Here is a 24,323-nt window from a genome sequence, read left to right on the forward strand (position 1 = left end):
CTATCACAATAAAGTCCTGGAAAATTTTATTGCCGAAAAGGTAATTAGGCATAAAATTTAAGCCTAGCTTTGAGAAGCCTTTACAATGAGATAGGAATGTGGGATTATTCTGAGAGCCTAGGTTATTTTGTTGCTGATGATGATGGTTTTGATTTTGCTTTTGTTTCATTTTGTAAAATAAGCAAAACTTTAAATGGTGTTCATCTGGAGAGGAAATGTCATTGGTGGATTGGTAAGAAAAATATAAATGCGTATTTGAGCTCAATGACTCAGTGTTTTGTCAGTTCTGATATAGAATATGCTTAGATTAAACCAATGAGAAAAATGCTGTGAAATGATCAAAATCCTGGGTACTGTGTTCAGCAATCAAGACTGAATTCTGATATAATTAGTGTAGAATGTGTGAAATTCTACTCATTTTCAATGTGGTTTATTCAACCAAAGAAAGGCAATATAAAATTAGTGTGGTTAAATATACCGTTGGCCTCTTGATGCTGGTTATGATTGGTTTAGAGAAAATATAGAGTACAATTTTCTATTTGCCTTTCAAAAACTATACTAAAATATCAAAACTTCTACAGTATTGATATTAAATGTTTATTTTGACTCTCAGTATTTGAATTTCTGAATCATTATTAATTGGCCAACTGCCCTTTGACCTGAAAGGAATATATTTTAGGACAGCATAACTGAGAATAAATATTCCTCATATTATATAGGGTCAAATATGAGAAGGAAAAAATAGGATTCAAAAGACCCTGACATGGGAGATCCATAAGTCTCCAGTTTCCTCCACATAGGCATTATTTCAAATACCTCCCAGCATAATAAACCTGAGATTGCACTGTTCCCATAGCTTCTGCATTGAGCCATCAGAGACATGGGAATGTTTCTGCTCAGATGGGTTCGCCTGTCTCTAGCTTTTTAGTTAGCCCTTGGGAACTGTGTGTAGGATGGAATCCCACTTAAATGACCAAATTCAAAGGTCATCTTCCCTCCTGTTTCTATAAGGACCCTAACAAATATGCACGGCCATGAATATGTCAAAGACATCCAAAGTTAATCAAGTGACCAATGTGTATAACATACTGGTCATCACAAGGTGAAAACTGGAAAACATCCTCATATATCAAATTGGGCTATGATGATCTCACTTGAATATCTGATCTTACAATGTTTAAATTTCTTACAAGAAGTCCACCCCTATGATTTATTAAAGCTAATATTTTCTCACAATTTTGAACTACATACTTTTAGCCCCAAGAGTTTTAAATAAAATGTTATTTGTAACCATGCAAAATGACAGAGACCCTCTGTATTTGCCCTGTTTTATCACAGATTTCCTGGTAACATTTATAATCGAAAACTCTCCAAAATTTTTCAGATTAGACATGGTTGCAGTGTGGTAAGAAACATCATTTTTTCATCCACATGGAGCAAATATTTCATGTTCCTGGATTCTCCATCTAACATCAGCAACATAAAGAATTAGAACATGGACTCAGCAGCTGCCACAGTGGGAGGACATGGACCCCTGGCCATTGTGCACTGGCGGAAAGTCCAGTGGCTCCTCTTCTCTAGGAGAGTATTATAGGTGTGTATACTTAAAACTTAGAATCATTTAGCACTTAAACTATGAATTATAACAAACAGCAATGAAATATTTACTAAACCATGTGAAGGGAAACTTCACCTGTGGGTTATAAACTCCTATTGTAAGAAATTGCCTCCATATTTTGGTACCTCTTTCCAATGATCATGAATTTATATAAGAGGTAAATCCCAGAAATGAGATTCTGTAATTACTTAAGGATGTGTCACTTACTTTGATATATAGAGTATTGATATAGATGTGTATAATACAAAGAACAACCTTTCAACACCAAATTAGGTTTTCCCTACGTAAAAGATCTGACTGCTTTGAAATTTCCTGTGTAGACCAGAGTGACCTTAAACTTACAAAGATCCATCCTCTCGGCTCAGCTTCTGAGATCTGGGTATAAAGGCATGTTCCACCATGCTTTTCTCTTATGATAGTCTTAACATAGAGCCTAATGTACCCATATGAGAGACATAGACACCATGATCTCAGATATGAGCTCTCGGTTCGGGGAGAGGGGGTAGTAGCGAGGAAGCCAAGTACTGTAGTAGAAATATAGCCAGGCAAGTTGTGTTTTGAAGTGCAGATACTGCTGATAATTTGCAGTTGGCCATTGCTGTTCAGTCAGAAAGTCACACAGGTGAACTAACATGTTGGTACTATTTCATTGTTTGACTCTAATACCTATATGCATAGCTTTCAAGGCAAACCCAGAAATTACTTTGTATACCAGAAGCATGGTCCATATACTACAAGTTATCCAGTGTCTTATCAAGCAATGCCATTATTAGAAATTTTATAATACTAATCACTTATTTTCTGTGTATTTGTGGTGAAGCATAAGGCATGCAAGCTATGAAATGGGAGGGTCATGCAAGAACTAAGTGAGATCAATTACAGCAAATAATGATTTCTCTGTATTAGATTCAGAGAAACCAGAAGGCAATATGGATATAACACTACAAGCACCTTTTCTAACTACTTTTGCACCAATAAAAAAACAAGTATTTTATAAATTTCCACCCATTATTTGTTTGGACAGAATGCTGCCTTCTCCTGTACTTATGAGTTTCATTTTGGGTTTCTACAACTGACCTATTTCACATAGATTCTGGGTACCTTTCTTCTAAGTAAATTATTTTATCAAACTGATGAATGTACAGATAACCTATTCATGAGGGTAAGATCCTTTTAAAACAGATATAAATCCCACTGAAGTTTGAGTCTTCTGATTTAAAGAAAAAGGAAAAAAGAGAAATGATACAGTATTCCCATGAGTTGAACTGATTTCAGAAAAGACCCAAACTCACCAGTTTTTAGAATGAAATGAATCTTTGGAAGTGCCCTATTGATTTTCCAACTGTCAATATCTTCAGCAGTGTTTTGACTCCATAATACTCTAGATTGTACTTTAATATAATTGCCTCTGAGATTACTAAATCTTATAATTTCAAACATTTATAGACATTTATTTGATATTATCAATTAATTAGATATACACATTGTTCTTTGATATATATTGATCTTTTTATGCTACTGGGCTATATAAAATTGGCACGTAATATGGTTTAGTCTATTTTAAATATGCTACTAGATTTCCATTGGAAATATTCTTTCACTGTTTAGGATCTATTTTAGCACTATGCCTGTGCCAGGAATTTATTGTGCATGTTAACAAGTTATCATGTTAGACACATGAGAATTACTGCCCATTCCCTAGGTTTATTAGAGTATAAGTTACTGTCATCAATGCCTGTACTCATGTAGTCAATTATAATGAGAGAAAATGTGGAGTAAATCTGTGTTTGCTCATCACTTCTACAGAATGAAACCACTGGAGAACGATTGACATTTGCTTGGGTTCTTAAATGTGACAGCATCTTTAGATGTAGACATTGGAAAATAACAAGTCACAGATGAAGGAAATAAAACTGTCAGTACTATAGTGCATAAAGAAAGCTTTCTTAAAATCACAAATGTTAGGATTCATAATAGAGGCCATGACAGACAGGAAGTAAAAGAGAAATTTGTTCTGTGAAAGAGAACTATCCCAATAGTAACTTGGAATGGCATGCTTGGGAAAGATATTCATAGGAGAAAAAAAAAAAAAGTAAGAGAACACTGACCACCAAAATGCTTTGGTGAACAGAAGTGTGATTCAGTCTTGAAGATTAATTAATTCCAAGAAACATTGATGTTTCAAAGTTGGAAAAAATCGATAGGGAATAAAATATATTTGGAAGCTAAAATAGAAAAAAAGTGAAATGTCTTCTTCATTCCTTTCAGTTGTAGCTATGCGTCCATTATTGCCATAGCTCTGGTTTACTTTAAAAGACACATTTGTACTTCAGGTGTTTGGATCTGAAATAACCGAAGTTTGTCCTTATCCCACACAGGATAAATTATCCATAATTGCGGGAAGGGGCCAAAGTTCATATCAAATATTCCGATTCGTACCAGAAAAATCACACTGGTCCCTGAGGGATAAGATTTACACTGAACTACATATTAACTGTAGTGAAGAATCTGTGCTCATAGTAGCTTCCATTTTAAAGGTAAGAACAATTTTTGCATCACCAACATTCAGCATCACTCTAGAGATGTGCTTTTTGTCCTTGAGATTGCCTGATGATGATAGTTTTCTTGAACTATGGACACATGACCTCTGAATAAGAGGCATGTTAAGTAAAATTCTTATAATCTCAAAGATTCATCACCAAAACACAGGTGAACACCTTTTCTTGGAAGTTAACTTCCTTATATATTGGAAGGGCTTGTTTTGGCATTGCAAATGTTCCCATTGATTTTATCTCTATGACTGTACCATGTCAATTAATAGCAAAACAAGAAATATAGTGCTAAAAATGTGTTTTACAAAATTCATGCCTTAAATCATACTTAACAAAAAAAAAAAAACTATTCCTAAATAAAAATAGTTCAAAATAGCTGGTCCATCACACACTTACAATAAGTTTTGAAAGATTTGAGTGTTGCCCTCTGTCCAGTAGATAAACTTAATTCTTTTCCTTCTCTACCAAAAAAAATAAAGCATCACTTTTACATTAGTGAGATATTGCCATTTTAACCCCATGTCAAATAATGAAGAATTAGCCTACCTACTTCTAAATAGTCTACCAAGCTTAAGTTACCAGTGGGCAGCAGTAAGTCTGGAGCAAATATCACTGTTTTATTTTTATTTGGGCCATGATCTGAGTTTGCCTCTCAGTAGATTATAGAGCTATGGTCCCAAACATCAAAAGAAAAGATAATGCTCTGAGAATAGGCATGGTTAATAATATTAGGCAAAGTTACTGAATGATCCATCCTTGGCCCTGGAGCTTTCAAAGTGTGTCTGGCTCTAATTGCCAGAAACCTGGGACCATGTCATGGGGAGGAAAGTGAAGATCAGTAACTGGAGGTGGCCATGAGTTTTCACAGCAATTTAAAGGTACAGGAACACCTGGGAACCTTCCATTTGTCTTATTTGTAATCCTTGGTACAACATGAAAGTTAATTGTGGTATTTCATGAGCAAAGACACTTTTCTGTCCTCAAACATGCTGCTGCTTACAATTAATTAAATAGCTGATTATTTCCACATTTTAAGGAATGGAAGTGAAACTGTAAGACCTTCTCACATGTAAAGCAGGGTGTTGAATAAGAAAGTTCACCACATTCCAAGTATGCCTGTATACAGACGTATACTTGTATATTACAACTTTATACTCTGTGATCAGAAAGACAAATTGACCCAATTATACAACAGGAAGGAGGTATTTTCTGTCGCTGCCATTGTTTAATTGTTGCTTAATTACAGAAAGAACACTTACAATTTTTGTATGTTTGTTTTGTTGGTTTTATATAGTTACTGTTTCTTTTTTCCTTTATTTAGCTGTTATTAGAATTATTGCACATTTATTTATTTATTTATTTAACATCTTGAATGCTGACCTCTACCTCCTCACCTGTTACAGAGTCTTTTCCCTTCTCCCCTGAGTGGGTTAGGGATCCCATGTGTTATCCTTGAACCTCGACACATCAACTCTCTTCAGGGTTAGCACATTTGCTCCTACTGAGGCCAGTTGGTGAAGGGCTTCCAAAGACAGCGATAAGCTTTAGGAATAACCCCTGTATTTGACTTTGTTGGTCTTCCTGTAGACTCCTAATCTCCACCAGTGCCCTGAATCCCTTCCCTAACTGTTCCATAATAGTCAAAGTGCTGTAGTCATTGTTTGCCTGTGGGTCTGTTTATCAATTTTAATCAGCTGCTGGGTGAAGCCTCTCAAAGAGCAGTTATAAAAGGATCCTTTCAGGATGGCCCACAGAGAAGCTGGCCTCCTTTGAGACAGACAGAGCTTCAGGCTATGAACTGGAGTGCAGTTCTCTGATTGCAGGTAATAGTGTGGACTGGAAACCAGGAAAAGCACTTAGAATAGACAGTAGGGTTATTTCACTGATAATGCAGCCAGAACTCTGCATCTTTGATTCTAGTTTTAGGTAAGAACACATGGGCTTCTGCCTGTAGTGTCCACCTTAGAGGCAAGTTTCCAGTTGGTGATAGGCTGAGAATATCTTAAGGAAGTAGGGTTTCAACCAGTTGTTCTTAGCCTTCCTAATCCTCTGAAATCATGCTGTGATCATCCATAACCATGACATCATTTTGATGTCATTTCATAACTGAAATTTTATGTATAATACTCCATAACTATTATGGAGTATTATGCTTACTCTATGGAATATCGATATACAGGATATGTGACCCCCCAAAAGTATTGTGGCACACAAGTTGAGAATTACTGGGCTAAACTGCTATTTTTAAACAGAAATGTTTCTCAAATACTTTCTAAAATGTACATTGATCATTAATTTTCTTGTGATTTTCCTCATTAAAAAGGATTTCATTAGAAATAGTTAAGGAAGCTTGCTTTCATCTGATTTATATGAAATTTGGCTTAGTGTCCTTAATGACCAATCTCTGCTTGGAAATTTTTCTGCTATACAAAGGTATTGATACAGTAAACACTTGGGGAACTGCACATAGTTAGAATCAATGTATTTTCAAGGTACATTGGTTTGTATTTACAGGATTATAAACTGGACCAATGTCCCATGCCAAGAGGTTTCCTTTGCTCAGACATGTATATTCACTTTATAAACCGGTGCATTTCTCAAGCAAGAGTGTTGTACCATGTCTGTAATCCCACCACTTGAGGGTCTTCTACATTATAACTGTCATGGTTTGGAAGACAGAGCATGCTACACAGTTGTGTGCAGGTCAGACTAAAGTATTTGTTTGAGTGAGACAAATTAAAAGAAGTGTGTATGTATAATACCTGTGGGTTGACATCCTAGTATTATTACCATGGTATTGTGAATATTGCACATGTTAAATATATGTCCTTGATTAGAACATGAAGCTATTACTGAGTTCCCCTTTCTCAACTATAACTACCTAGAGAAGTCTGGGTCAGGTATAGCTACTTCTGTGAATCATTTTCCTGTACAATATTCCATACAATGATTTCTTTGATAACAGGAGCTTTGTGCTCCCATTTCTACCCAGGACCTCAGCATCTCTGCCTTCCCTATAGCAGGAGCTGTTACACCTGCATTGTGTTGGGTCACTAGTGTGCTTTCTGCTCCTTGTGTTGCAGAGTGTTGCAAGAGTATTACATGGATTCATACTACAATAGATATTAAATATGTCCCCATGGTGGTTGGAAAGATGGTTTCCTTTTTAACAATACTGTTTCCATACACAGAACACACATGACCTGCAACAATCTTCATTCATTCTATTTCCAAGGAACCTGACACCTTCCTCTGGGTTGTGAAGGTAGCAGATATACATGTAGTACTGAGAAATTCATACATGATTTTCAAAGTTTCCTACAATTCTATAAGGAGAATTGATTTGAAGAAAATATTTAGGGCAATTCTTCAGCTATATATTCTTATTTATTTTGAATTCTGAATATACTGTGAGCTGGTCTACAAAACATTTATGCTGATCTTTTTTTTATTCGATATATTTTTATTTACATTTCAAATGATTTCCCCTTTCCTAGCCCCCCCACTCCCAGAAAGTCCCGTAAGCCCCCTTCTGTCCCCCTGTCCTCCCACCCACCCCTTCCCACTTCCCCATTCTGGTTTTGCTGAATACTGCTTCACTGAGTCTTTCCAGAACAAGGGGCTACTCTTCCTTTCTTCTTGTACCTCATTTGATGTGTAGATTATGTTTTGGGTATTCCAGGTTTCTAGGTTAATACCCACTTATTGGTGAGTGCATACCATGATTCACCTTTTGAGTCTGGGTTACCTCAGGGCAATTCTTAAGCTGTATATTCTTATTTATTTTGAATTCTGAATATACTTTGAGCTGGTCTACAAAACATTTATGCTGATCTTTGTATTCAGAATTTTGTAAGCAACATTAATTGTAAGACAATCAACAGTAAAATTTTCCTTTTTTATGTATAGTATTCTACTGAAGATGCCATGTACAAATTACATCCTGCTAAAACAGCTCATCTCTGTGCTATTAAAATGAAAACCTCTATGAGGAATCACTTAGACACCTACACCTTATCTGTCCGCGTAGCCCCTCATGTGCTGTGGGATCCAACTTGCTGAACTCATGATTTGGGAGTGACCTCCCAAAATAGGTAAGGGGATATGATTATTTCCTTTGGGAACAAAGTCTTCATTGTGATCCAGGAATTGGGAATGTCTCCGAAAGGTCACTGAATTAAAGGACAAACTAGGATTGCATTCTTCTGGAGTTGGAGTGTCTGTTATATAATATAATTTGTGTTCTTTTAGCACTTGCTCTTACTTCTGCAAAATAGAATCATGTATGTTTGAATTATTTCAGGTACAGTATAATGTACCTCAGTCTTTTTTCAGTAGCTCTTAATTTTCCTATGAAGCTGCATGCATTGATATTTTTATTACTTTCATTATTTACTTTATATCCTGATTGCAGTACCCTCCTCTAAGTCCCATCCTCAAAACCCCTTCTTCTGTCAGTTTAATTTTAATTTAAAACTTTACTTAATTTATATTTAATTTTTAATTTTGGGTGGAAGTTTCCAGGGGAAAGAGTAAATGTGGTCAGACTAGAAAAGGAGTGTTACTGGGTGGCATGATGAGAAATTCACAGAGAATCAATAAATACCATATGTTTTGAAAAGGAAAAAAGTTAGACAACCCAAAAAAGACAATAACAAAAGAAGAAAAGAAAGCTAGGGTTCTCTTTAACAACTAGCTTCCAGAAATAAGGTCCACAGGAAGAAAGTCGTACTAGTATTACTCAGAAAAGAGTAAGATAGGCCAAGAAATAGGTTCCTCAATTTAGAAAGTGTCTTAATTTATTACTGTTGCTATGATAAAACACGGATGAAAAGCAACCTACAGAGGACAGGTTAACACTTCACAATATACTCCTTGTTACAGTTAACTACTGAGGAATGTCAGGGCCCAAACTGAAGAGGAAAGAACTGAAGCAGAGGCTGTGTAGGAGTGCTGCCTCATGACCAGCACCCCATACCTTTCTTTATCTCAATATAACTCAAGGGTGGCACCATCCTGCAGATCTTGTCCTTACAAACTCCATTGTTAATCAGGACAATATCCCATAGCCTTCCCTAGACAATCGGCCAATCTGGTGTTGCAGTTTCTCAACTAAAATTCCTCTTCTCACCAACTTGTCTTAGTCATTTTTCTATTGCTTTAATAAAGCACTGAGATTAAAGCAGCTCATAGAATGAAATACTTATTTGGGAATTAGATATCCAGAGAGATTAATGTCCTTCAAAGTCATGACAGAGGAGCATAGCTGCAGGAAGGTAGGACAACCAACAGGAAGCAGAGAGCTGGTGGCTCTCATCTTAGGCAGCAAACACGAAGCACAGAGAGTACACTGCAAATGGCACCTGCCTTCTGTGACCTTAAATTCTAATCAATGACAAACCTCCTGTGAGGAAGCCAAGGCACTTCAAATACTCAAAAGTTGTCACAAAGATGGTGTCATATATTGTGATGCCTGCAGTTACACGGCCATCCCATTCAAAGCATCAAAATAAAACTTTGCCTCTTTCCCCAAACCCCTGCAAAAAAATCACCAGTTCAAGAAACCTTGGAAGTCATTGCTGTGATTCACCAGTCATTATGGCAGCATATCAGTTCTGAAATGTTACATTGCTTTAGTAGTTTCCCCATTCTTTGCAATATATATGAAATTTTAACTAGTTAGTTGCAAAGAACTTAGAGTCTCCATTTCAGACATAGACTTCATTTCACAGTTTCATATCTGCTTGTAGTTACTGCTACTTTCCTTATCATTTTGGACATCGATTTTTTAAAGTATGTGAAATGACAAGACAATCTTTTTTTGGCATTGTGGTGTTATAGATATCTATCATACATATCATGATTGACAACTGTGTAGATATATTTGGATAGAATAACAATATCATTGTGATCATAACCAAAAGAGGTCAGATGACATAAAGACATCAGTAAATACTGCTGGTAAGTCACCTGTTATGATAAAAAAACCATAAATGGCCACAGTGGGAAACCACAGATGCTCATACTACAGAAGTAAAGATTTCATCTGATGCTCCTCAGGTGGAAGGTCCTACAAGTTAAGAGAACTTTTAATTAGTTATCACAGGGAATGAACAATAATATCATTCCTTGATTTCATAAATTTGTAAATATCAGAACAGCATTTTAGCATATCATGGTATTAAAGCATTGGAAAATATTTTAAACAACACTTAAATTATGTGGTTATATGGATATATACATAGGTAAGCATACAGACACACATATATACATACATACATACATACATACATACATGTATGTATGACAAGGGAATTCTTTTTTTAAACCCTGTAAGAATTCCAGAATATTATGTGCTATATTTCTATCCTTTTCTTCCCATGGTCCATAAGTCATGTAGGATAACTTAGATATGAAATTATTTTTAAAAAGGTTCACTTAGAAACAATTATTTGATTTAAAAATGCACTAAACTTACTACAAGATTAAACCATGTGCCAGCAAGCTGTGCTATCCTTGTACAAAAACAATGATGTTTGAGAGATGATCTTACCAAATGCCTAGCATTTGGTATAAATATTAATTTGCATGGGATCCACCACAATACATATGTGAGAATCTTAACCTGCAATATTATTGAAATTCAGATATAGTGTTAACTCAAATAATTCTTTGTGTAGATTCTTTGTTCATAAAATATACTGAAAAACTAGTCTTATCTGAAATGGGGTGAATCTATCATCTGAGAATGTTTGTACAATGAAATTTTTATGTTTCCTTTAGCAGGGAAAAATGAAACAACTTCAACATATATCTTTTCACAATGGAAATTTCCTCATGACTGAAGAAGTTGCTGGTCATTTTATTTCAATGTTCCCTTCTACCTCCCTCTTAACCACAGCAGAAGAGATTATTACGAGAAACAACTTCAGTTTTATATTTAACCATATTGTTACATAGTTTCACTCACTATATTTATTTTATGTTGTATATTACACATTCTTATCTATTAATATTAATAAATGGTATTAAATTATGTTATTGCTTAGACTCCAATTTGTCTGATTCATGATTCTCCATAGTCTTTGGAAAATGGCATTTTCAGTATTCTCCTTCACCTCTGTTACTTAGGCACCTGTATTCCTGTGACAGATCCATGTTAGTATTTGTTTCTTCCAAAGTTCCAAAAATGGGCATTCTATGTACTGCTCAATAAATGAAAGGTAGGGATTTATCTGCCCAAATTCTTCCATATTGTCACTATAAAATACTCCCCATCGCTAAGTGTCAACTATTTAATTGTACAATAAAATCAGACTCACTCCTGTGCATTGGAGCAACACTTTTTTAAAAAAAATTAATAATAATCCTATTTCTGTAAAATGGTACTCTAGAAAATTGTTTACATTAGGAAAAATAGCTCATTATTTGAGGTCTCAAGATATCATCAAACAGCACTTGTGATGTCAGGAGGTTGTAACTAGTGAAATCCTTTACCTAGTTGAGAAGCAGAGGATGATGAATATTCATATGCAGTAAGCTTCTTCCTTTTATACATTCGACAAACCAGGAAAGGAATTGTAGAACCCAGTTACATTGTTAGTTTGCCCATATCAGTTACTTAAGCAGAGACATTAACACATTATATATATCCTGAGTTTTGCAAGCAAATGGATGAAATTAGAAAATATCATCTTGAGTGAGGTAACTCAGACACAAAATGACACAAATGGTACGTAATCAGTAATAAGTGGATATTAACAAAAAAGACAAAGAAATACAGAATACCAAAGATATAGTCCACAGAACTCAAGAAGTTAAACAAGCTGAAGGTGAGGATGGCTCAGTACTACCAGAGTAAGAAGAAAGCAATCACAAAAGGGTAGGGAAAGAACTGGGAGGGAACATGGACAGATGGGAGCTTGGTGGGGGGGAGGGGATCCTGGTTTGTTATTGGGTGACAGAAAAGGACTGAAGCCCTGAGGGCCAGCAGAAAAAAATAGTAACAGGCAACCTCAGGAAGTAGGATGTTGTGGGGGGAGCTTGCAGAATGTACCAGAGACATGCGAGGTGAGAGGCTTTCAGGACTCAAAGGGCAAGACCTCAGATGAAATCCCTACAGTAGAGAGAGGAAACTTATAGAGCCTGCCTCCAGCAAGAAGACAGGGCATCAAGTGAGGGATAGGGTTGCCATCCCACAGACAAACTCTGACCCACAATTGTTCCTGTCTGAAAGAACTGCAGGGATGGACATGAAGAGGAGACTGAGGTAAAGAAGGACCAGGGACAGGCCCAAAGTGGGATCCAGCTCAAGTGGAGGCCCCAAGGCCTGACACTATCCTGAGGCTATGGAGATTTAAGAATAAGGGTACCATCATGACTGGCCTCTGAAAGACCCAATAAGCAGCTGAAAGAGTCAGATGCAGATATTTGCACCCAAGCAATGGACAGAAGCTGCTGACTCCCATGGCTGAATTAGAGGAAAGTTAGAAGAATGAGAACAGGAGGGCGACCCAGTAGGAGAAAAAGCACTCTCAATTAACTTGGACCCTGAGGTCTCTCAAAACACTAAACCACCAACCAACCAGGCAACATACACCAGCTGATGCGAGGCTCCCCACACATATACAGCAGAGGACTGCTGGGTCTGGTTTCAGTCCGAGAAGGTGCGCCTAACCCTCAAGAGACTGGCTGCCCCAGGGGATTTAGAGATCTGGTGGGATGGAGCAGGGGGGTGTGGTGAGGGTGTTAGGCACATCCTTGTGGAGACTGGGGTGGCGGGGGGAGGGGGGGGAAGAGGTATGTGAAATGGAACAGTCAGAGTGCAGATGATGAAAATAAAATCTGGAGTGCAAAAATAGATAGATATTCTATCTATTTTCTTAGGAACCACCAGACTGATTTCCAGAGTGGTTGTAGCAGCTTGCAACCCCACCAGCAGTGGAGGAGTGTTCCTCTTTCTCCACATCCTTGCCAACACCTGTTGTCTCCTGAGTTTTTAATCTTAGCCATTCTGACTGGTGTGAGGTAAAATCTCAGGGTTGTTTTGATTTCCCTAATGATTACATTTCCCTAATGACTAATGCTGTTGAACATTTCTTAAGATGCTTCTCAGCCATTCAAAGTTCTTCAGGTAAAAATTCTATGTTAAGCTCTGTACCCCATTTTTAACAGGGTTATTTGGCTCTCTGGAGTCTAGCTTCTTGAGTTTTTGGTATATATTGGATATTAGCCCTCTGGGCTCAAAGCCAGGGCTTGAGCAGAGAAACAGGAACAAAGAAATGCATTACCTTGCCACCAGAGAAACCTCAGAGTGAGGACCCAGCTGTAGTTTTCCTCCTCCCAAGTGCAAAATGTGTAAAGTGTAAACAGAAAATAAACCTGCAGTTTTAATTGAATCATCCTCCTGCCCCCCAGGGTCCAGGGATAGACAAGTGCAGAGACAATCCTGGCTTTTCTATTGCCTACCTGCTTGTTCAACATAAGGGATGGGGTGTATCAAGAAGGGACCAGCTTCCTTTCCTTATAGGTCTAGGGTAGTACTTGGAGTCATTCATTCCCACAGCTGCCAGTGTCTCCAAAACTAATTCACTAATTGATCAGAGGCGTTGTTCACTCCTCAGCCTGACTTAAGACTAATAAACACCATCTATCTGTTGATTATGTGGCATATATATACTATTTATATAAATATATCTCTATGTAAAAAAAAGTCAGGCATTGTTCTAATCAGCCTTTATATGTGACATTGTTTTTCTTCATAGCTTTTACTATTTTGATTCCTCTGCACATGTAATATTTGAGTATTATGTGTCTACTTGATGTTCTGTATGCTTTTAATACTTTCACAGGTATCTGTTATTTTGGGAAATCTGTTTTCTGACAAATCATATACAAACAGTTAATTCATTGTATTCAATAGAGTCAGTAGACACTAAGACTTATCTAAGGTCTCTAGGTTTTAGTCTTGAGTGTCCCTCCTCTCAGGTCTCTGATATATTCTAGAGGTTCCCCTCAACTTCCAACTTCCCAAGGTTGCCTGTTTGCATTTTTTTGCTAGCAATCAGCATCTCATTTCCTCTTTCCTGGTTCCCCTCCCTGAAAGTCACATAAGCCCTCTTCCTTCCCCTGTTCCTCAATCAAACCCCTCCTGCTTCCCTGTCCTGGTATCCCCTACACTGCTGCATCGAGCTTTGCCAGGACCAGGGGCTACTCATTCTTTCTTCTTGGACATCATTTGTTATGTGAATTGTGTCTTGGGTATTCCAAGCTTCTGGGCTATATCCACTTATCAGTGAGTGCATACCATGTGGGTTCTTTGGTGACTGGGTTACCTCACTTAGGGCGATATTTTCAGTTCCACCTTTTTTGCCTAAGAATTTCATGAATTCATTGTTTTAATAGCTGAGCCGTATTCCATAGTGTAATTAGGCCACATTTTCTGTAGCCATAGTTCCATTGAGGGACATCTGTGTTCTTTCCATATTCTGTCTATTACAAATGAGGCTGCTACGAACATAGTGGAACATGTGTCCTTATTACATGCTGGGGAATCCTTAGGGTATATGCCAAGTAGTGGTAGCCTTTTTAACAAATGGTGCTGGTTCAACTGGAGGTCAGCATGCAGAAGAATGCAAATTGAGCCATTCTTATCACCTTGTACTAAGCTTAAGTCAAGTGAATCAAGGACCTCCACGTAAAACCAGACAGACGGAAACTAATAGAAAAGAAACTGGGAAGAGCCTTGAGCACATGGGCACAGGGGAAAATTTCCTGAACAGAACACTTATAGCTTATTCTGTAAGATGAAGAATTGACAAATGGGAATTCATAAATGTACAGTTTCTGTAAGGTAAAGGACAGTGTCAATTGCACAAAATGGCAATCAACAAATTGGGAAAACATCTTTAACAACCTTACATCCAACAGAGGACTAATATCCAATATATACAAAGAAATCAAGAAGTTAGACTCCAGAGAGCCAAATATCCCAATTAAAAAGTGGAATACAAAGTTAAACAAAGAATTCTTACCTGAGGAATATCGAAAGGCTGAGAAGGACCTACAGAAATGTTCAACATCCTTAGTCATCAGGGAAATTCAAATCAAAACAACCCTGAGATTTCCCTTCACCCCAGTCAGAATGGCTAAGATCAAAAACTCATGAGACAGTAGGTGCTGGGGAGGATGAGGAGAAAGAGGAACACTCCTCCACTGCTGGTGGGAGTGCAAGCTGGTACAATCACTCTGGAAGTCAGTCTGGTGGTTCCTCAGAAAACAGGGCATAATTCTTCCTATCCTTGAACAGGTATTATTACTGATGTCTGTCTATCTATCTATCTATCTATCTATCTATCTATCTATCTATCTATCATCTATCTATCTATCTATCTATCTATCTATCTATCTCTCTCTCTCTCTATCTCTCTATTTACCTATATATATCATCTATCATGTCACACATATTTTTATGAAAATATGTTATTTAATAAAAATTCCTATGTTTCAATGATGGTTAAAAGATTACAATTTTAAAGCCTATATATAAGTAAATAGAGATAGATAGATATATCATCTATAAAGTCACAAATATTTTTATAAATTATGTTATTTAATAAAAATTCCTATGTTTCAATTGATGGTTAAAAGAATACAATTTTAAAGCCAAATGACTTAAGGACATGAAATGCACTTGTCACTTTGTCAGTTATAGATGAGCCTTTGAATCTTGACATCACAATGGCCTGTCACCCTGGCTGCTAAAGAATCCTCAGACTTCAGTGGTTGGCTTACCAACTGCAGTCTTCAGTTTGGTATTTAGTGCCAAGAAGGAAAGTGATCATTTCACATCCATTGATTGGTTCTCGATTCCAGACTGCACTGCAAATGTATGTATATAATAACTAATTTGATTCTTGTGATAGTCTAATGGAATCAGGAAATGTTCTATCTTGATTCTCCAGATCTAGAAAACTAGCTTTTAACTTGGCAGTCTCTTAATGGAGAGTTACTCAGTAGCAATATTCAGTACCAATTCTGTGGGAAGCCATTAGAGACCCTCACTTTGGCTGACAGGGCTAAGGCCCTGAGAAAAGCAAACAAGAGTCTCTCCCATGGGTATTGGTTTAGCCATTGTCTCGATATAACTGCAGAATGATCCTGCCTGCGTCAACATCGCCGACTCATCAAGATAACCTCCTCATCTCCTGTCGTAAATGCCAGAAATACCTCTGCCCCTCTTTGTCCTTGCCTTGGGGTACTCCCCTCCTGGAAGCCTTAATACCTGGGTACCCCAGAACAATAAACGAGGCTTTGACACAACCCAGATTGGCATGTCTTTCTTGGTGCTTGGCCTCCCTTCTCTCTCTCCCCCCCTTTGACCCTCAGGTAGCACCCCTTCGGAACCCTGGAATAACTGACCCGCAGGACGGGTTACACAATTCTCTAAAGAAACAAAGTTATTAAGGAGTACTATGCTTTTTGTTTCCAGGAGAATGCTTTCTATAAGTCTTCAAAAAATACCTACCATGAACATGAGACAGGAGTATTTTCTAGACTATCAAATTTGTTTTTACCCATTAAAACACAAACTTTTCTTGTAAACTGGTCAAACTTCAACCTAAAATTTATGAATGCTTCAGTATTCCCCAAATTGTTATTTTTTCCTAAATACATTGTGTTTTTTAAAAAGTTTAAAAGATTTAATGTTAATTCATAAAAAGGAATTATCTTCCACATATGTTCATTTACTTTTAATATTTAATATCATGAAACTGAATTGGTATTATTTTTGTAAAATTTCTTTACATTGTTGTTTGATGTGTGTGATAACCATTGACTACTGTTCCTCCTGACTCCTCTAATCTCATGGCTCACAAATGCTTTCTACATAAAAGCTGGTGTCTATCTACATATTCTTTGAACAATATGTCATATGTTTTGAACAGTTTGATATTCACATAATATATTTTAATATTTAAATTATATGAGCAAGGTAGAGTAATGAATTACCGAAAGAGTAGCTATCAGTATATATATGGTTGTAAAAATATGTGATTCCTTACAAAGATGTATGGCTCAAATTTAAAGCCACTAAGTGTAAGGGAAAGAAATGTAGGTGTCTTTTTGTCCATTGTCATGGCCCTTAGAATACTGACATCACAATAGTTCTTCATCTTGACTGCTACAGAATCCTCGGACTTCAGTAGCTTGACTACCAACCTTAGTCACCAGTTTGCTATTCAGGACTAGAAAGGCAAATTTTGAGTTTATTCAAAGATTCTCCCTTCCAGGCTCCACCAAAAAGGTATTTTTTTAATAGGTAATTTGTTTCTCATGATAGCCTAATCATATCAGGAAGTGTTCTCTCTTTATTCCTCTAGATCCTATGAACTAACTCTCATCTCTGTAGTGGTTTCTTGAAAAGGTAGACATTCAAGCCATATTCGGTGCCAATCTTCTGTAGAAACAACATTATTATGTGAAGGGAGGTATGCTTTAAGCATACAGGAGAACAATTTCTGTAAATCTTACCAAAAAAAAAGTGTCCAGGTTATGCTTGAGTATTGTTTTATATGCAACCCAATTGTTTTAACCACCATGACTACAAATACTTTTAAAAAGAATTGGTCATTCTTTTTTGTAGACCCTAAACCTAAGAACTCCCTGGTTTTCTTCAAATTGCTATAGTTACAACACATATTGTGTTCTTTGGAATATATTTCTGAATATTTGAACATTAATTCTAATTAGACAGGAACTACTTTCCAGACATGTTAATTTCCTTTCAGTCTGTCCATCACAAAATTTAGTTGCTATTATTTTGTAACATATCTTTACATTAGTGTTTGAATTATGCGTTGACAACCATTGGCTGCTGTTCCTCCTAACTTTGAATCTCATGGGTCTCATAGGCTTTTCACATAAATGCTGGTGTCTCTCTACATATTCTTTGAAAGACGTCTTATGTTTTGGCGAGAATTATAGTCACTAAATATATAATTTTATTATTTGTATTGTATGAGCAGGGTAGAGAAAAGAAACCACCAAAAAGTAGCCACTTCACTATTATAGGGAAGGAGGTTATTACGGATTAGATAAAAAATGTTCAGAGGCATGTTTACAGCCAATTGAAGCTTGATTTTATGACTGATGTCTAAGAGAGAACAGACAATATCAAGGTAGAATATTGGACATACCTGGGGGAGTGAGAGAAATATTGCCTTCATAAAGCAAAGTGTGCTTCTATTACATTTTGGGAGTTATCTTAGTGCATAAGCTGATGGAGATGTTTGGGAAGGAATGGAAATCTAAGGAAAATGAATAAAGTTTACTTTTACTTCCTGTTCACGTTAAATAAGGGCAAGGGTGGCTATTGGCTCCAGAAGCTTGCTGTGGCGGGGTCGCTGAGACTCTGCGTGAGCCCAGTGACAGGTCCGAGCCTGTGGAAGGAGGTAGCTGCTGGCCACCTCTGCCCAGCCAGCAAGGTCTGGGTACGCTCGCTGCCCAGCGCGCCTGGCTCTTAGGCCACCGTGGAGATGTCATCCCACTCCTTGTCCCAGTCATCTTCGCTGCCTTGGCTGGCCTGGTGACCTCCAGGGAGCTGCTGGGGTGATGTAGGGTGCCCCCGCTGGAAGGAAAGTCAGCGCCCTCCAAGCTGTTGGAAGGAAGGCACTGCCTGCGGCCGCAGCAGCAGCTGCAAGGCCGGCAGAGGCTCTAAGCCTCTGGCCTGCGCGTTGGCGGAGTGGGCAGAGCTCCTGGGCCCCTGTTGCCCGGTAGGCCAGGCTCGGGCGTGCGGATCACCCAGAGGAGGCCCGGGAAGAGACCGCGGTGGCCGCGGCTGCTGATCCCTTAGAGCCAGCCCTTCATGTCCTGCTTGCTGCACGACCTCAACACCTCATGCTCCTGCAGTGAGATCTCAGGGGGTTCTCGGACTTAAAGCCTTAGAGCGCCTGGGCACGCAGCGCCATGTTCCCAAGCCTGGCGCCCCAGCTCGGGCCAGGCCGAGGGCCCTGCGGTCAGTTTGGAAGGCAGTGCAAGGTCCACTTCCTACTCCACTCTTGCCCTCTGTGCAGATCTGCTCTGCTCTCAGCAGCGACTGCTGCTCAGGCCACAGGGCCTCCCTACGAGGTTTTCTTACCACTGGCCCCATTCCATGTCTGTGCCTAGATGAGTACAGAAAGTGAATCTCTAAGTGTTCTTTTTGCAATGCTTACATTCCATTCCACATCTTTCCCAGACACACACTTTTTCTTCATTTCTGTTAGAGCCTTTCCTATTATTCTAACCTCTCGTTGCTTATTGATCTAAATGAAGACAAAGATTAGGTCTTTTCATATCAGAGCTGGCCCTGTACACATAGACACAACCCATTCCCCAGACCGACTTGCTGCTGGACAGTGCAGAGTTGTAAGTGAGGTGGTACTATCAGTATAGGACTAGGCTGAGGGGCCAGGTCATCACTTGTTAATGTTCCTAGATCAAAGCATGAGGAGGACACAATGCATTCTGATCTCCAATGCTCTCTAGAGTACAAATTAATTTATGAACAGTATATGAGGCTCCAGATATGTCTCAGTACTAAAAAAAAAAATCCACATTCAATCTGGATCCTATTTGATCTAAGCACCTATATGTTTGCACATAAGTTCTTTGCTCAATTTCTAATTTCCTCCGGTAATCTTGGCTCTAGTAATGAATTCATATACCTACATATAGACCAAAAATCACATGCACAAGGTCTTCTGAAAAAAAATAGAAATCCGTGAACATAGAACTCTGTAACTGTGTATCTGCTCATGAGCCTGCCTGGGTTTCCTCAGTCTTGATGCAAGTACTGAAGGGGAGGTGGGGTGGGGGATAAGGCAAAGAAACTATGGGGAAATAGAGAGTGTGGAGTTCTAATGGAAGATTAAAGTCCCTGAAAACCCCAAGACAGCAAGAGAAGGAGAACATGGAATATTTTAGCCAGGTGTGTATGGACTTCCTACTCAGCCATTAGCTCTCAAGAGAAAGAATAATAGTATCTATGTTGTAGACTCTGAATGTGTTTTCTGGGGAGAACTTGTGACTACAAGTTGAGTGAGGACCTGTTGGAGATAATGGAAGATAGAAAATCTTGCCAATTTTCCTATTGTTTAGCGTCCTGAGCATAGGTCCCTCAGGAATTGCACTAGGAGTTTAGTGTGACTGGGATAAACTATGTATATATGTTTTGGGCTCAGTTAAATGCAAATTTTAAACAGTGTCTGAAGGAACATGGGATGCAGAAATTCAGCAATGAAGAAGGAACAAATGTTCTGAACTTCATGATCGTTTAGGTAGAAAGTTGCTAATATCTTTCCTTTCATTTTCACTAAGGTTCAAGGTAATCAGATAAGTCACCCAGAAGACAAAAAGTATGCTATTCTGCCTTACATCTCAAGTCCTGCTTCTTGGGATAGAGACAGAAATATACCCAGGCATCTAGGCAGTTTGGATTACATAGTTAGACCTGATCACAAGTAAAGCCAATTCTAGAGAGGAGAGAAGGGCTGTGCTGATATGTTGGTGATTCTCCATCCACAAGCAAAGAACCTCTCAGGTGATTTCATTAACAGATTTAAAGAGCAGTTTATCCTCCTTGCTGCTGGCATTTTCCTGTTAGCATAATAAGAGCATTTGTACTCTAGGAGGTGTCAGGTACAATGACATTCCTGAATGACAATCCTGCAGTTTTTGAGGTAGGATATCCATATAAGGCAAGCTAGCCACATGATTTTCTTGCCTCAACCTCACTGAGCTTTGAATGACAGTGATGTTGATGTTCTATTTAGACCAGAGTTAATGATATAGCATGCTCAAGTTCTGGAGATCCAAACCCCACAAATCACCAATATAGCTGCCAGAAGCTAAAAGATACTAAATAGTTACGCAAAGGCACAGGTGACAATAAAGAAATATTCATTGCTCACAGCCTGTGTTGCCGTGATCTCTTAGGCGACTTACCTTTAAATGGTCAAGAGCGATTCCGAGGGAGCAGCTGGATGGAGTTCTCCACAGACTGACTGGAGCCAACTGAGGAGACAGAAATTCTAAGCTGAATGAAGTAAGTGGCATGCCTGTCACTTACTGTTGAATGCCTCTCCCTTCTCTGCCTTTTGAGAGCACTATGCATCTACCTCCAGCTGTGACATGGCTTTCTTGATAGATGTACCAGGCTGAAAGACTGGTCAACACACTGGTCCTGCAGTTGGCATTCCAGGACCCTTAGCCATTTTATCCAGAGATATCTGAAAGAGAACATGATTGGACAGTGGTTGATGGAAGTCCAGGAAAAGGAGGAAGCAGTGGATGCCACAGTTATCATGAACTAACATACAAGAATGGTTTCATGGTGACTCAGGGCAGCTTCTCAAGTGTACAGTAGAGAAAATGGCCATACAATTGAAAAAAACCATTTTGCAGTATGTGTGTCTACATGTGCCTCTCTGTCATGGGAGGTTTCTCCAATTGTGTGTGATACATGAGTATGTACAGAGATGAGGGTCTCCATGAGTGAGAGATTATGCTTGTAGATGTGAGCATTCATACATGTGTACTTAGTTCTGTGTGGGCCTCCTCTGCCTCTATGCATGCAGCACAAACAATAAATCAAAGACTTTGTTCTCAGGGGCTCTATTGCTGCCCTGAGAACCTGTTACCAAGGCTTAAAGGGTATTTGAGCAAGAGAGAGATGTGAGAAGGCTGGGCTACACTTGTCAGGCAAGAAAGTCAACTGTGTTTGGAAGGGGGATGGAAGCTTCCTTGGATTCCTCTATGTAGGAAACCATGAGATTGTCCATCAGTTTAATCATCCATACACCCAAGAAGCTGCATCACATACTGTTTTGCAGGTGTGTATTGTTGTGAGCATAGGTGAAAACAGGGCTTTTCACAGAGCAGCTCCCAGGATAAATAAAACATAGATTTCTGGATAGGTCAAAGCTGTAGGCATTTTGATTGGATAGCTCATTTCAACTTACTTCAAGTTGTACAACAATCTACCTACCCGTTTGGTTCTCACTGTTTACAGTTCTGTTCCCTATCTTCTGGTTCCATCAGTATCTTTTCATACTCCTGCATCTGCTTTTTTCCCCTCTGTCTGTCTCCTGCCCTGGTCAATCCCAGTAGTTTATTTTTTTTGACTTGCCTATTAGCTGTCAGATATTTATAATTAGCAATCAGCAGTAAGACAGTGCCAGAATATCTCTTGGGTTGCCACCAGGCAAAGACACTCATGTTTTGAGCAGCTAGAGATCAACAAAATGTAAAATCCAAAAACAGTGATGGTTCAGAAATGACAGCATCAAACTCCTGCCATCACTTAGCTCTTTGTCAGTACAGATTTAACAATTGAAAATACAGAGATGCACCTTCATATACAGTAAGGAATGTCACCTGAACAATGGGTGGATATGTGCACACAGCATGCAAATGTGGAGGTCGGAAGACTATTTCTGATGTTGCTCTATGTTACCTTCCACTTTCTTTTTTTTATTCGATATATTTTTTATTTACATTGCAGAATTTAATTGACAGGTGTCTGATCTATACAACTGCAAGTGTGAACTGTCCCAAAAGCTGTAGCCTGGGTGTGGGATATGTTCTTCTAGATGGGCTGCCTTGTCTGGCCTCAATGGGAGAGGATGAGCCTGGCCCTGCAGACTTGATGTGCCAGGATGGTGGGGTGGTGGTACTCAAGGGGGCCCCCACCTGCTCAGAGGAGAAGGGAAGGAGAAATGGGGGAAAGGGCCATGGAAGGGGGTTACCATAAGGGGGATGTGAGCAGAATGTAAAGTGAGAAGGTTATAAAATATTTAAAAATCACTCATGTGCATGCGTGTGTGTGTGTGTGTGTGTGTGTGTGTGTGTGTGTATGTGTGTGTGTGTCTCCAACACAAACACACATCGCTATCTTTCTAATCAGGATCTTCCACATTCCCAGGATATGGTAAAGAACAAAAGGATATTTATTACCAGTGGACTCCCTAGGGTCCTCCCATACTTCCTAGCGTGTTCACACAGACCCCTCATCATCATTTCTATTCTACGTGTAAAGAAATTGGCTTCCATCAGGTCTGAGTCACTCAGAGCACTACAGTTCCTTCCTGGCCAGAAGAAAACTGTCTCAGCTGGGAGCATAGCTCAGTTCGGAGAGTGCTTGTCTAGCATGCATGGAATCCTGGGTTGGATCTGTAGAATGACATAAATCAGATGTGGTAGCTCCTGTGCTGATACCAGCACTCAGGGGGTGAAGGCAGGGACCAAGGTATTCAAAGGCTCTTGAGGGTAGTCTGGGCTATGTTGAGATACTATCAGACTCCCTTTATCTCTTATCCAATTTCCCCTACCTCTCATCCTTGGGATCTCAATTGAATGAAAGGAGGTATGAGGAAAAATGCAGGAAAATGAGGACAAGTCGTCCACATGCCTAGAAGCCCACGGCCTTCTCTAGGTTCAGTAGACACTGCAAAGCCAGACACAAAACTTGACCACTTAGTATCACTTGGTGAGAGGAGAGCTCTGGGTTCAGAGGCAAGTATGTAAATAGACTTGCAATAACAATTCCAACTCTAAATATGTCCTGCGTTCCAGGCACTACAAACGCCATGTATTCACAGAGTAAAGTCAATGCTCACACAGCCCTGTAAGAAAATACTTCTCTCTGTGTCAGAGAGGAAAGCAAGACTTGAAGGGATTGGTGAGCACCCCCTAAGGCCACTCAGCTCCAATGGGATGGAAATAAGGCTATGTATCCATGGCCAACCATCCACGTCCCTAGAATCCTGCACAGGCTCCAAAAATACAGGGCTGCCTGCTTCCCTCCCACTGGTTAGATTCTGCATACTGACACACTACCGCTGAATGAAGTCAACAAAAACCAGGGCATTTCAGCCCAGCTCTGAAAGGGTAATTGCAAAGCAATGTGTCCTGTGGGAAACTGGAAGCTCCTGGCATGGGTGACTGGGGCAGGTTTCTAGAAGAGTTAAGGTGACAAGGGCATAAACAAACAGGGGTGTAGTGCATGCTAACATGCACAAGGCCCTGTGTTTAAAACTAACAATGGGGGTGTAGTGTTTGCTAACATGCACAAGGCCCTGTGTTTAATAAGTAGCAATGGGGGTGTAGCGCTT

General features: G+C 39.0%; 1 protein-coding gene across 48 annotated transcripts in view; it reads left to right on the forward strand.

Moving 5' to 3' along the window:
• LOC127676254 (zinc finger protein basonuclin-2-like) overlaps positions 1-24,323 on the forward strand; it is a 191,812-nt gene that overhangs the window by 131,283 nt on the left and 36,206 nt on the right. For 20 of the 48 annotated variants that reach the window (XR_007975763.1, XR_007975798.1, XR_007975794.1 and 17 more), the window contains 2 exons: positions 1,385-1,594; positions 3,997-4,155. The exons of 19 other annotated variants lie outside the window; for them this stretch is intronic. The gene's annotated coding sequence lies outside the window, so the exon portion shown is untranslated. Of the gene's footprint in view, positions 1-1,338; positions 1,595-3,996; positions 4,156-8,079; positions 8,265-10,011; positions 10,132-10,953; positions 11,207-24,323 lie in introns of those variants that run through there. 9 more of the 48 variants (XR_007975758.1, XR_007975777.1, XR_007975781.1 and 6 more) reach the window with 8 other exon arrangements.

The sequence above is a fragment of the Apodemus sylvaticus genome, unplaced genomic scaffold (genome assembly GCF_947179515.1).
Source record: "Apodemus sylvaticus unplaced genomic scaffold, mApoSyl1.1 scaffold_175, whole genome shotgun sequence".
NCBI lineage: Eukaryota > Metazoa > Chordata > Mammalia > Rodentia > Muridae > Apodemus > Apodemus sylvaticus.